At 37.9% G+C, this 10,032-nt stretch overlaps 1 pseudogene; it reads right to left on the reverse strand.

The window, feature by feature from the left end:
* Positions 1 to 1,793: 1,793 nt before the first annotated feature.
* On the reverse strand, positions 1,794 to 8,983 carry LOC104102889 (KH domain-containing protein At4g18375-like; annotated as a pseudogene).
* Between the last annotated feature and the right edge of the window lie 1,049 nt (positions 8,984 to 10,032).

The following is a 10,032-nucleotide window of genomic DNA, read 5'->3' on the forward strand; positions in this document are numbered from 1 at the left end:
ACAGTAAGATCGCTACTGGATGCTTCAATTTGTCCAAATAGTGTTCAAGACTTCCTCTCTTTTCTTCCACTAGTTACATATATTACCATGATTGGGTTCGTTCAACTGGGGAACGTGATGTCGGATGTTGATCACGTCATCACGTCCTCTACGATTTTGCGTGATGACAAATTATCCGACATCATGTTTTCCGCTGGGATGAACCTTTAACCCATACTCCATCACATTAAAACGTTCCGCATTTGGTCTGTGATCCAAAATATAAACCTTCACGAATCTATCATCAAAATTCTGGCATGAGAAAATGAGGCAGAGATGTAGCCAAAAATGACTTGCCAGTCAAAATCGTTAATCTCCACTCTTCAGTTGAGAACTACAAACATCGATCTTGCCGGCAAGTCATCCTTGGCTGCATTTCGTAACCTTATTACCTCATGCAAGACTTTAAGATGAATGGAAAAAAAAAAATAGACTATCAAATCATTGAATTTTTGGGAAATGAAGTTTCCCGAAGGAGAAATCTAACATTCCCTGTTGCAAAGAGAAAGAGAGCTTTCCTATTTCATCTAAGAAAAAGAAGTTAGGAGAAGCCCATTGGACAGAATAGAAAGAAAACTAACTTTGACAGTGCATGAAACGAATGAGGGTTGAAGCAAAGAGGGCAGCTTCTAGGAGTTGTTGATAAATAATGGATTCTTGTGTAGGAAAGGAAATCTACCTATAACATTAATGACTCTTCTAGATTCTTCACATAAAGATAGCTATGGATCAGTCAATTTCTATGTAATGCCCATTGGAGAAAAGGGGAAAAAGCAAGATAGTTTGGAGGGGTTCTTAGGATTAGGATGTGACTACCCACTGTCCCCATCACCCAAGAACTTAAGAAAAAGACACAATCAATCCAAAAGCTCCTCCCCAAAAATATGGTGTACGAACACTAAGGTTTAAGATGTTATCAGAGGCAATAAATGAACTGCGCAAATCAGGCTCTTTCGTTGTACTTTCGTGACTTTTCTGTGTTGAGTTAGGTAGACGAATTTACTGCTCCATATTCCACCAAGCTGGCTGGTCGAGATATGAATTAGCCAACCCCTCCTTTATGGAATTTCGTTGATTCAGCTTTTGCAGTCTTTGGTCTGTTTGACACTTGACCAAGTATCATATCTCGTCGTTTGTAAATTTTGGGGTTGCTTGTGATGCATCATAAAAATTTAATACTGCATAAAATTATTCCTAACTAAAACAGAAGGGTAAACAGTAGCGGAGGTCCTTTAGGTTCTCATGTATAGATTTTCAATTTTCTAGGATTTCATAATTCAAAAGTACCGTTGTGAGAGTGCATCTATGCGTTTCATAAATTAAAAAAAAAACCGTGTTTTATTAATGGCACCATGAATACAACATTATCACCAGCAAGTTTTGTGATATAGAAAAGTTAAAATTCTTGGTAACTGGTTAATTTGAAATCCAATTCGGATAGACAAGCATTGGAAGCTAGTTATGCCATGCCATAATCAAACTAAAGGCGACATTTTTCAGTTTGTAACCCTTAAGATGATGCACACATCTGTTCGACAACAGAAAGATTTAACCCCCAATGAACAAGTTAATTTATAAAGATGTGAAGCTACCACACTGAATGTCAGATGTTTATTTCTCAGATAACGTGCCATGCAATTGTTTGGTCATTTATAAAGATGTGAAGCTACCACCCTGAGTGTCAGATGTTTATTTCCCAGATAACGCGCCATGCAATTGTTTGGTCAAGAAGGGCGACAAAACCCCCCTGATAGTAGTTCTATGAACCACCAAATGATGGCAATCATAAATTAGGGAATATAATCAGTACCAATTGAAAATATTTTCTCAGAAAAAGTACCATAAGAGGTTGAGCTGAGCTTAACATAATTTCAGCTCTTCACCAAGCAAGCCAGCTGCCTGTACAATTTACAATTCCCACCGGCTCCAAATTCCTGAGAGAGAAAATTGCTTACAGTAATCATAAAATGCACGGTTCGCAGTATACTTGGCCATAAAAAGCATTTTCTTACTTGGGTTCCCTAGCTGAGGCCATCTCCTACTTGGCATCAACTTGGTACAAGTACTTGCAGGAGAGCAATATCTAGCCTTCAGCTTCTACTTGTACACCATGATTGTGTTTGTGAAAAATAATTCTCTCAAAGCGTATAACCATCGGTGTTCTTCACATGATTCTTTAAATGGAGCATTATTTCCCAAAGGGTTGCAATAACAAAGGCATGAGAAGAAAAACCACCAACAGCATTTGAGAATAGCAGGCAAGATGAAAGGAAATAAGTGCAAGCTGAAATTCAGATCCGAAAAGGCCACTCTTGAACTAAACAAGACCAGGTAATAGTAATGGTAATATTCACCTCTGAAATAAATCAAGCCCAAGAAAAAAGGGCGAAACGAAACCACATACTTTTTGAAATTGAAAAAGGAAACATTCTTGTGAACTAAATGCAGAGAAAGCGAAATACTTATTATGCATAATATGAGCAAGATCCGTTAAACCTGATGACTGAAGCAAATTATATCTTAGTTAGCACACAAACTAAATCATAACCATAAGCACGTGATTGTAAGCATACCAAAACTTACCGCCAAACTACTGCTCACTGTAACTTATTCCTCCTCTGGGATTGTCAGGTCCACAGTGACTGGCAACGCAAATCAACAACAACGACGACAAATCCAGTATAATCCCACGAGTGGGGTCTGGGGAGAGTAGTGTGTATACAGACCTTACCCCTAACTTGTAAAGGTAGAGAGGCTAGATGTTTATGATAAACCCTCGACTCAAGAAAATGTGGAAAAAAAGAGGAAAAAAGAAGCAATAGCAACAAACAGTAACAACAACAGGAAGATAAGATAATTGAAGTGATCGAAACAATAAGTAGTAATAAAGATCTAAGAATAGAAAATACAAAAATAATACTAGTAATACTGGTAAGGAAAGGAGAAACTTTCTATCCCAACTAACTACTAACCTTCTATCCCAATTCTTGACCTCCACACCCTCATTTTAAGGGCCATGTCCTTGTTAAGCTGAAGCAGCGCCATGTCGTACCTAATCACCTCTCTCCGGTACTTCTTTGGCCTACCTCTACCTCTCCTCAGACCTGCCATGACCAATCTCACACCTCCTAACAGGGGCATTTGTGCTTCTCCTCTTCATGTGCCTGAACCATCTCAGCTTCGAATCCCGCATCTTGTCCCACCTTTTCACGAATAACTTCATTCCTACTCTTATCTCTCCTAGTATGCCCACACATCCATCTCAGCATTCTCATTCCTGCTACTTTCATCTTCTGAATATGAGAGTTCTTGACTGACCAATATTTTAGCCCCATACAGACATAGTCGGTCTAACCACCAATATGTAGAACTTGCCTTTAAGACTTGGTGGCACATTCCTATCACACAAATTATCGGATACGATACTCCATTTCATCCACCCCGCTCCAATACGATGTGTGTGACATTCCCGTCAATCTCTTTGTTACCTTGGATTATAGACCCAAATCAGATAAGAAAAAATTATTTCTACTGGTATAGTATTCAATTAAATTTAAAATCTATGTCTACAAAGAACTGCAGGCACACCTTTAGCTCAACCTGCATGCTCGTGTATCGACAACATCCTCTTGAAAACAATCATCTAAATTTCGAAGATAATTTTCCAATAAATTGATCAGGGAAACAAAATATGATTGAATATGATTACATCTTGAGCAAACATCCAGGTTTTTCAGAAGAAAACAAGAAAACATGAAATAAAATTCAAAATAAAAGATACTGCACAATGACTTATGTTTCAACAACGGGCAATAAATTAAATTATCCACTAGAAAGAACTAGACAGAAAAGGATGAGGACAACAGGTCTGGTATCTACTCCATCATATGAGCAAATCAAACAATACTCATCCCAAAAAAAAAAATTAAACTGAAAATAAGACATCAGGACATGGCTGAGATTTTAGTGCTAATGCATCTGTAATACAATCACACAAAGGGAAGAAGGATAAAAGCGTGCTGGCTACACAGATTCTTGGGACTAGAAGATTTTAAACTTGGAAGTGTACGGTGTTGTCAGGACATGGCAAATTTCGATATTAGGTAAAATCTTCAGATATGGTCCTCCTAAGAAAAAGCATCAAGGTAGGACATAGTTCCGAAAATCCTCATTCATCTGGTCTTCTGGTTTAGGCAGGAGGCTTCATTAGGCTGGCTTCAGGCTTCATATATCTCAGCTGTTTTGTTGTGAGGGAAAGGAAGCAAATGGAAAAGAATAGCATTAGTTTCAAATTCCAGGGAGAGAGGCTAGGTTATCATACCAGAATGCCATAACTTTAGTATGAGCTGAGCTATCTATGATATTTTGGCGAATCAAATGAAAGAAGCAGTGCAAACATGCAATGCAAAGAAAGGATCCAGCAGCTACCTGCAGATCCGGTTACACACTCTAGTAACCATAATTTTTTCTCCAGGAAGCAGGGTCCTGCCCAGATGACCTGGGAGCAGTAGCTTAACATGTGAATAATAAGAACAAGAAATTGTACCTCTCATTTTCCAAACTCGAAGCAATCAAAAATTAGATAAGCTATACAAAAAGTCATGTGCAGCAGATGGAGAGAGATTGATCAGAATCACAAGTGCTAATTGATGTCTAAAGGTCAGACATAAACATGCAAGATACAAACATGTGATCAATTAGCAGCTAAATAGGAATTAAAAGTAAACAAAAATCCACCCAAAGAGCTCATGCTGGTTTTCCTTTCAAGGACTTTTCCCTTTTAACTTTATTTTATATAAAATTGGACCGAAATGAGCTTAAGTGGAGCGACATGGACTTTGAGGATTCCTATAGCCAACCCCAACTTGCTTGGGATTGAGGCATATATTTAGCAGCCAGCATAACAACCAAATTCAGTACAAGGTGGAAATCCAGAACACCTTGCATAGAACCACCAGAACGCCTGAGGAAATATCCTTCATAAGCTCCATGCTACTGCTGCTACTCTGCAGATGGAATTAGAAATTAACAATAAACAACGCACAAAATTCGAGAAAATATACATAGCAAGGTAAGTTAAGGAATCCCCAAAAAATTTCATAAATTCTGTTCCTCTAAGCAATGAAACCATATGTTACCTGGATAGCACTATAACTTCCATAACCATCAGCACGTGGAAGATCACCCATACCACCATAGCCAGCTGAGTAAGAATGTCCACGTCCATGTCTTCTAGTGTCTCTGTTTTCATGTTTCAAGGTATCTGAATCTGTTGTCGATGGGAGGTAGGGAAGAACTGGCACAAAGGCAGATACGGCACCCTCTCTTTCAAAAAGGTTTGCTCTCAAACCGTCAAACGTGAAGTTATTAGCATGAGTGCATCCTTCGCAACATCAAGATCTCCTGAGATCTGATAAATGTTTGCAATCACATAGATGAGGACAGATGAGCAAATAACAAGCATAATCATAAGTAAACCAGAGAATACAACAAAATACTTCTGCTAAATAAGAAAACCAAGAAGTATAAGAGTGCTGCTAATAAGACCTAACACGAGAAATAAAGACTAGCTTAAGAGAGTTTTACATCGGCAACCCCATCTTTTCATACTGTGAAATTGATCTTTCCTTTTCCTTTACTTTTCTCCTTCCTGAGGGAGGTTGCTTTCATGAACGGAGGAGTACAGCAGGAGAATACGAAGACAAAATAGTTACTAAAGAATAATCGAATGATGCAACCAGTGGGACAAAGGTTATATTCACTGGACCCTTCCTAATTGTTTTTAAAAGACATCTTAATTCAATTAATATTGACCTAAAGAAAAGATATATATATGGCTCCTCAATATGTCTACATCCAAAATCAAAGACCCCTCATTCCTATGTCATACTCGTACTCCAAATGCTGAGTACAAAGAGAGACCACCAACTTCTTTTTATTTCAAAAAAAGAGTGGCAGATACTTTTGGTGTATATAAGCTTTTCAATTCTTATCAATATGCTTACCTGCACCATCTCATCATCTTCAGCTGCAACCTTGGGGAGGTTTTCCTTGGAGAGTATACGAATATTAGCTTTCGCAATTTTCCTCAACTCATTGATTATGGCTCCTCCCTTCCCAATAAGACAGCCTACCCGAGATGTTGGGACCAGCAATCTTGTGGTGAATGATATAAGACCAGAATCTTTTTCAACTTTCTCACTGCACCTTGGTTGCAAGCGCAATGCTGCTTCAACAGTTGGAGAAAATGTGTCCTTGAAAAACTAGAAAAAAGGAAGCACGAAAATAAATCTTCACAGGTGGACAAACATCCTCAAATTGTACACTCCGATGTAAAACATCAATAGAAATAGAAATTACCTCTTTCGCGGAGATTGAAATCACACAATCATCACCTTCAGCAGCAGAACTATCAACTTTGATTGCTGCACAAGATTCTTGTCTAATTTGATTGATTATGACACCACCTTTACCAATAACACCTCCAATATTTGCAGTAGGACACACCAAACGGAGAAAAAAATTCCTTTGAAGATGACTCATCCATTGGAGCTGAGTAAAAAGACCTTGACCAGTCCCCAGTCTCCCCTTTGTAGCCCCCAGAAGACCCCATCAATGGGGCCATTCCTACTATTGGAGCACCAGCAGTAGGACCTACAAGTGAACTCGAAGAGTAGACATTTTGTGCAGCAGAAGCAAGCAAGTGTTGAGAACGGGATCGATTCTTATGAAGACGAGTTGCTATTTCATAAAGAGCCTTCTTCACTATAGTTGCTTCACCAGATATCTGAAACCCAATGAACCAACGAGTATTGAGGTCAGCTGGAAAATGAATTGCCAAGTCCTCAATACTAATGCAAATAAGATTGTGATTGAAGTGCTAGCGTGAACACATGACAATTACTGGTGAAGTGGTCCAATTTTTTATCAATAATGAAGCTTGCCACAAGAAAAAAGTTTCAAGAAGCAGAGCACAATTCGCCTACTCATTCACATGACAAATCAGAAAAGGGACCGCTAAAAAGAACACTAAAAGAAATAGGTTGAGATGAGAAAGCCTGCAACTTCATTCAGTTAACAATTAAAAAGAAAAAAATTGCAACTTCGTAAATGAACAACCAGCAGAGCAGCACTAGATCAAATTTACTTAGCAAGACAATTATTTGAAACAGCCCAATGAAATAATGTGAAGAAGTACTTAACGGGGAGAACAACAGTGCTGTAAAGTCAAATGGGATATGATCCTCCATTACCTGCACAAGTTCATCCGAGCTCAGTGCACATGCAGGCAAATGGCTATCTTTCAATATACGAATCTGAGCACCAGTTTCACTATGAATGTCTTGTACTATCTGACCCCCTTTCCCAAGAATACATCCAATCTGATCTGAAGGTACTAGAAGCCTAACAGTAACCTGGGGAGCATCCTCAGAGTTCTTGTCAACTGTGTCGCTAACAATTTTCTCATGGACCATCAAAAGTGCATCCTGGGCAGGACAAACACGATCTTCAGAGCCATCAGAGTCGTTTGTTTCCTCACTAGAACTGTAGATGGTGACAATACGTTCCTCACAGTCAGGCACCATCTCACCAATCCTGATTTTAGACTTAGTGTCAACCCTTCATTGCTTAACAATCTCACCTCCCTTGCCGATAATATTAACGATCTTCTTCCCAGGGCATAAGTACCGATACACTGTGTCGTCAGGACCAACAGAGAAAGGATCCTTATCGGAGTCGGTATTTCTCCTTTTGTTTCTCCCATTGTCAGCATAATTAGACTGAGAATGGTAGCGCTTCCCATAGCTATTTCGTTGACCAGCCATCATAAAATCTTGACTAAGTTATGTTTATCAGTCATAAACTGCAACAGAGTCAAGAAATTATTATTAGAAAATAATTTTATCCCTATAAAATTAGAGTTTAAGTTCTATCCAGTGATGGTGTTAAAAATGTTTATTATACAATCAGGTCACATAAAATGTAATTGCAGGCAATTCTGTTTAATAGAATTAACTGGTTAGCTAGAATAAATGGTAAGTAACCTGCTATAACAAGTAAAATTACACTGATAGTGCATAAAAAATTGCAAATTGTTTGTGTATATAACTTTAATCCAAAAAAGTATAGTAAACATTTAAATCTCAGAACAATCCAAAAGATCTATTGCCAATCCTTCCATCTAATTAAAAGAAACAATTAAGATTGCCTGAGACGGAATCTGAAGACATAACTCACTTACAATCACATCAGATATCACTCACATGCTCAGCATGTAGCTTTGCAACAATAACAAGCTCGAGCTGTCTATTCTAGATTAGCAGGATTTCCTGTCAGAATCCTGATGGCAAATAAATCACTACAATTGCATGAACAAACGAAACATGCATGCACGGACGGCAAATAGTCTCTGAACATACACGCAACAGACCTGAAATTGAAACTTAGGTCCACAAAAACACTAGCAATTCCATATGATACATTGTCTATTGAAGGCGCTACAAACTTATCACGTAAGAATGCAAATTCATAATTCGATCCACTAGATATCTTAACAAAGCGAGTAAACTAATACTTGATCCGCGGAGAAGCAAGGATCTAAGATTCACTGTGAATGCTACAGATGTGTTTCGCAATGAATCTGAAGGCACGTAGTGGCCTACCAGTTGAATAATTCAAATACAAGTTCTAAGATCTGCTAAATTCAAATAATGAATGCTGCATATTAAATTACCTGGGAGAATGCTAAAGTATCTGCAAAAGGTGATTCCGATCCGGCAAATAAAGCACACAGATTACGCTGCACGGTTTGATTAATAGTCTAGGGTTTTGACTGACCACGTCGTGCAGCAGTGAGCTCCCTCCGCTTCCTATTCCACGCACCTCGTTGGTGTGTGTCAGAAGTCCAAGTCGCGGTTAATTTTCCCTCGTGTTCTGGACCTAAATTAATACTCGTTTCCTTCCAAAAATAAATAGTAGTATACTAACAATAATAAAACGACCGTTTCAGAGAAAATGGTTGAACTTTAGAGTTAATTTTACTTAAGCCCTTGACCTTTTGGGTTTGCAAAGTAATTCCCAATTGACTTTTTAAATTTGATGATAGGCCCCTTTGATCTTAAATTAATGGCGAAAAATGAGTTGTCATTGCATATATTTGTAAAATGTAAAAAACTGACCGTCGATCAGTAAGAAAAAGAATTATAACGTGTACTTTTCATAATTAAATACGTTAAACAACATTATTTTTATAGAAATTAAACTTCACAAAGTATTAGTACTCGCACGATGAGTGGAGAATTAAAAAGAACAATCTACACCGTATATTTTAATGTATTAGTGTTAATATCATCTTTACGATCAAACATTAAACATATTTTGAGACTCCAGTAAAACTTTTATTCCGCCGCCCTAATAAATATTCCATAAAAAATAATGATACTATACAATTTGCTTGATATGAATGTTCCATAATAAATAATGATGCTATATAATTTGCTTGATATGAAGCCTGTGAGCAAAATCGTTTAAAGACGTGGGGAATCTCTTTAATTTTTCACCTTCTACATGCCTTTGATCACTTTTCTTAAATATGTTAGTATATTTGTCACGGCCCAATTCTCCTATAGGTGGTGATGGCGCCCAATGTTACCGCTAGGCAAGCCAACGGTGAATTAAATCAAATCATTTCTTTTTTTAATAAGTTTTCAAGTGATAAAATTCTATTACTCAAAAGGTTAAGAAACATCAAATTTTAAATGAATAGACGAAAGCAGTTGAGTGCAATCATAACAATAGAATCATCCAAAATCACATGTCTGCTAGTGTGTGTACCAAGACCTGGTGTCATAAGTGTATGAGCACTAATAGATTATAAAAAACTCTAACTACTGTCTAAAATGAAAATAGACAGAAATAAATGCAAAGGAGAGACTCTAGGTGCTGCGGAACGGCTCAGGAAGCAGCTCACCACTAGGCCTCGGGATATCTGGG

The sequence above is a fragment of the Nicotiana tomentosiformis genome, chromosome 2 (assembly GCF_000390325.3).
Source record: "Nicotiana tomentosiformis chromosome 2, ASM39032v3, whole genome shotgun sequence".
NCBI lineage: Eukaryota > Viridiplantae > Streptophyta > Magnoliopsida > Solanales > Solanaceae > Nicotiana > Nicotiana tomentosiformis.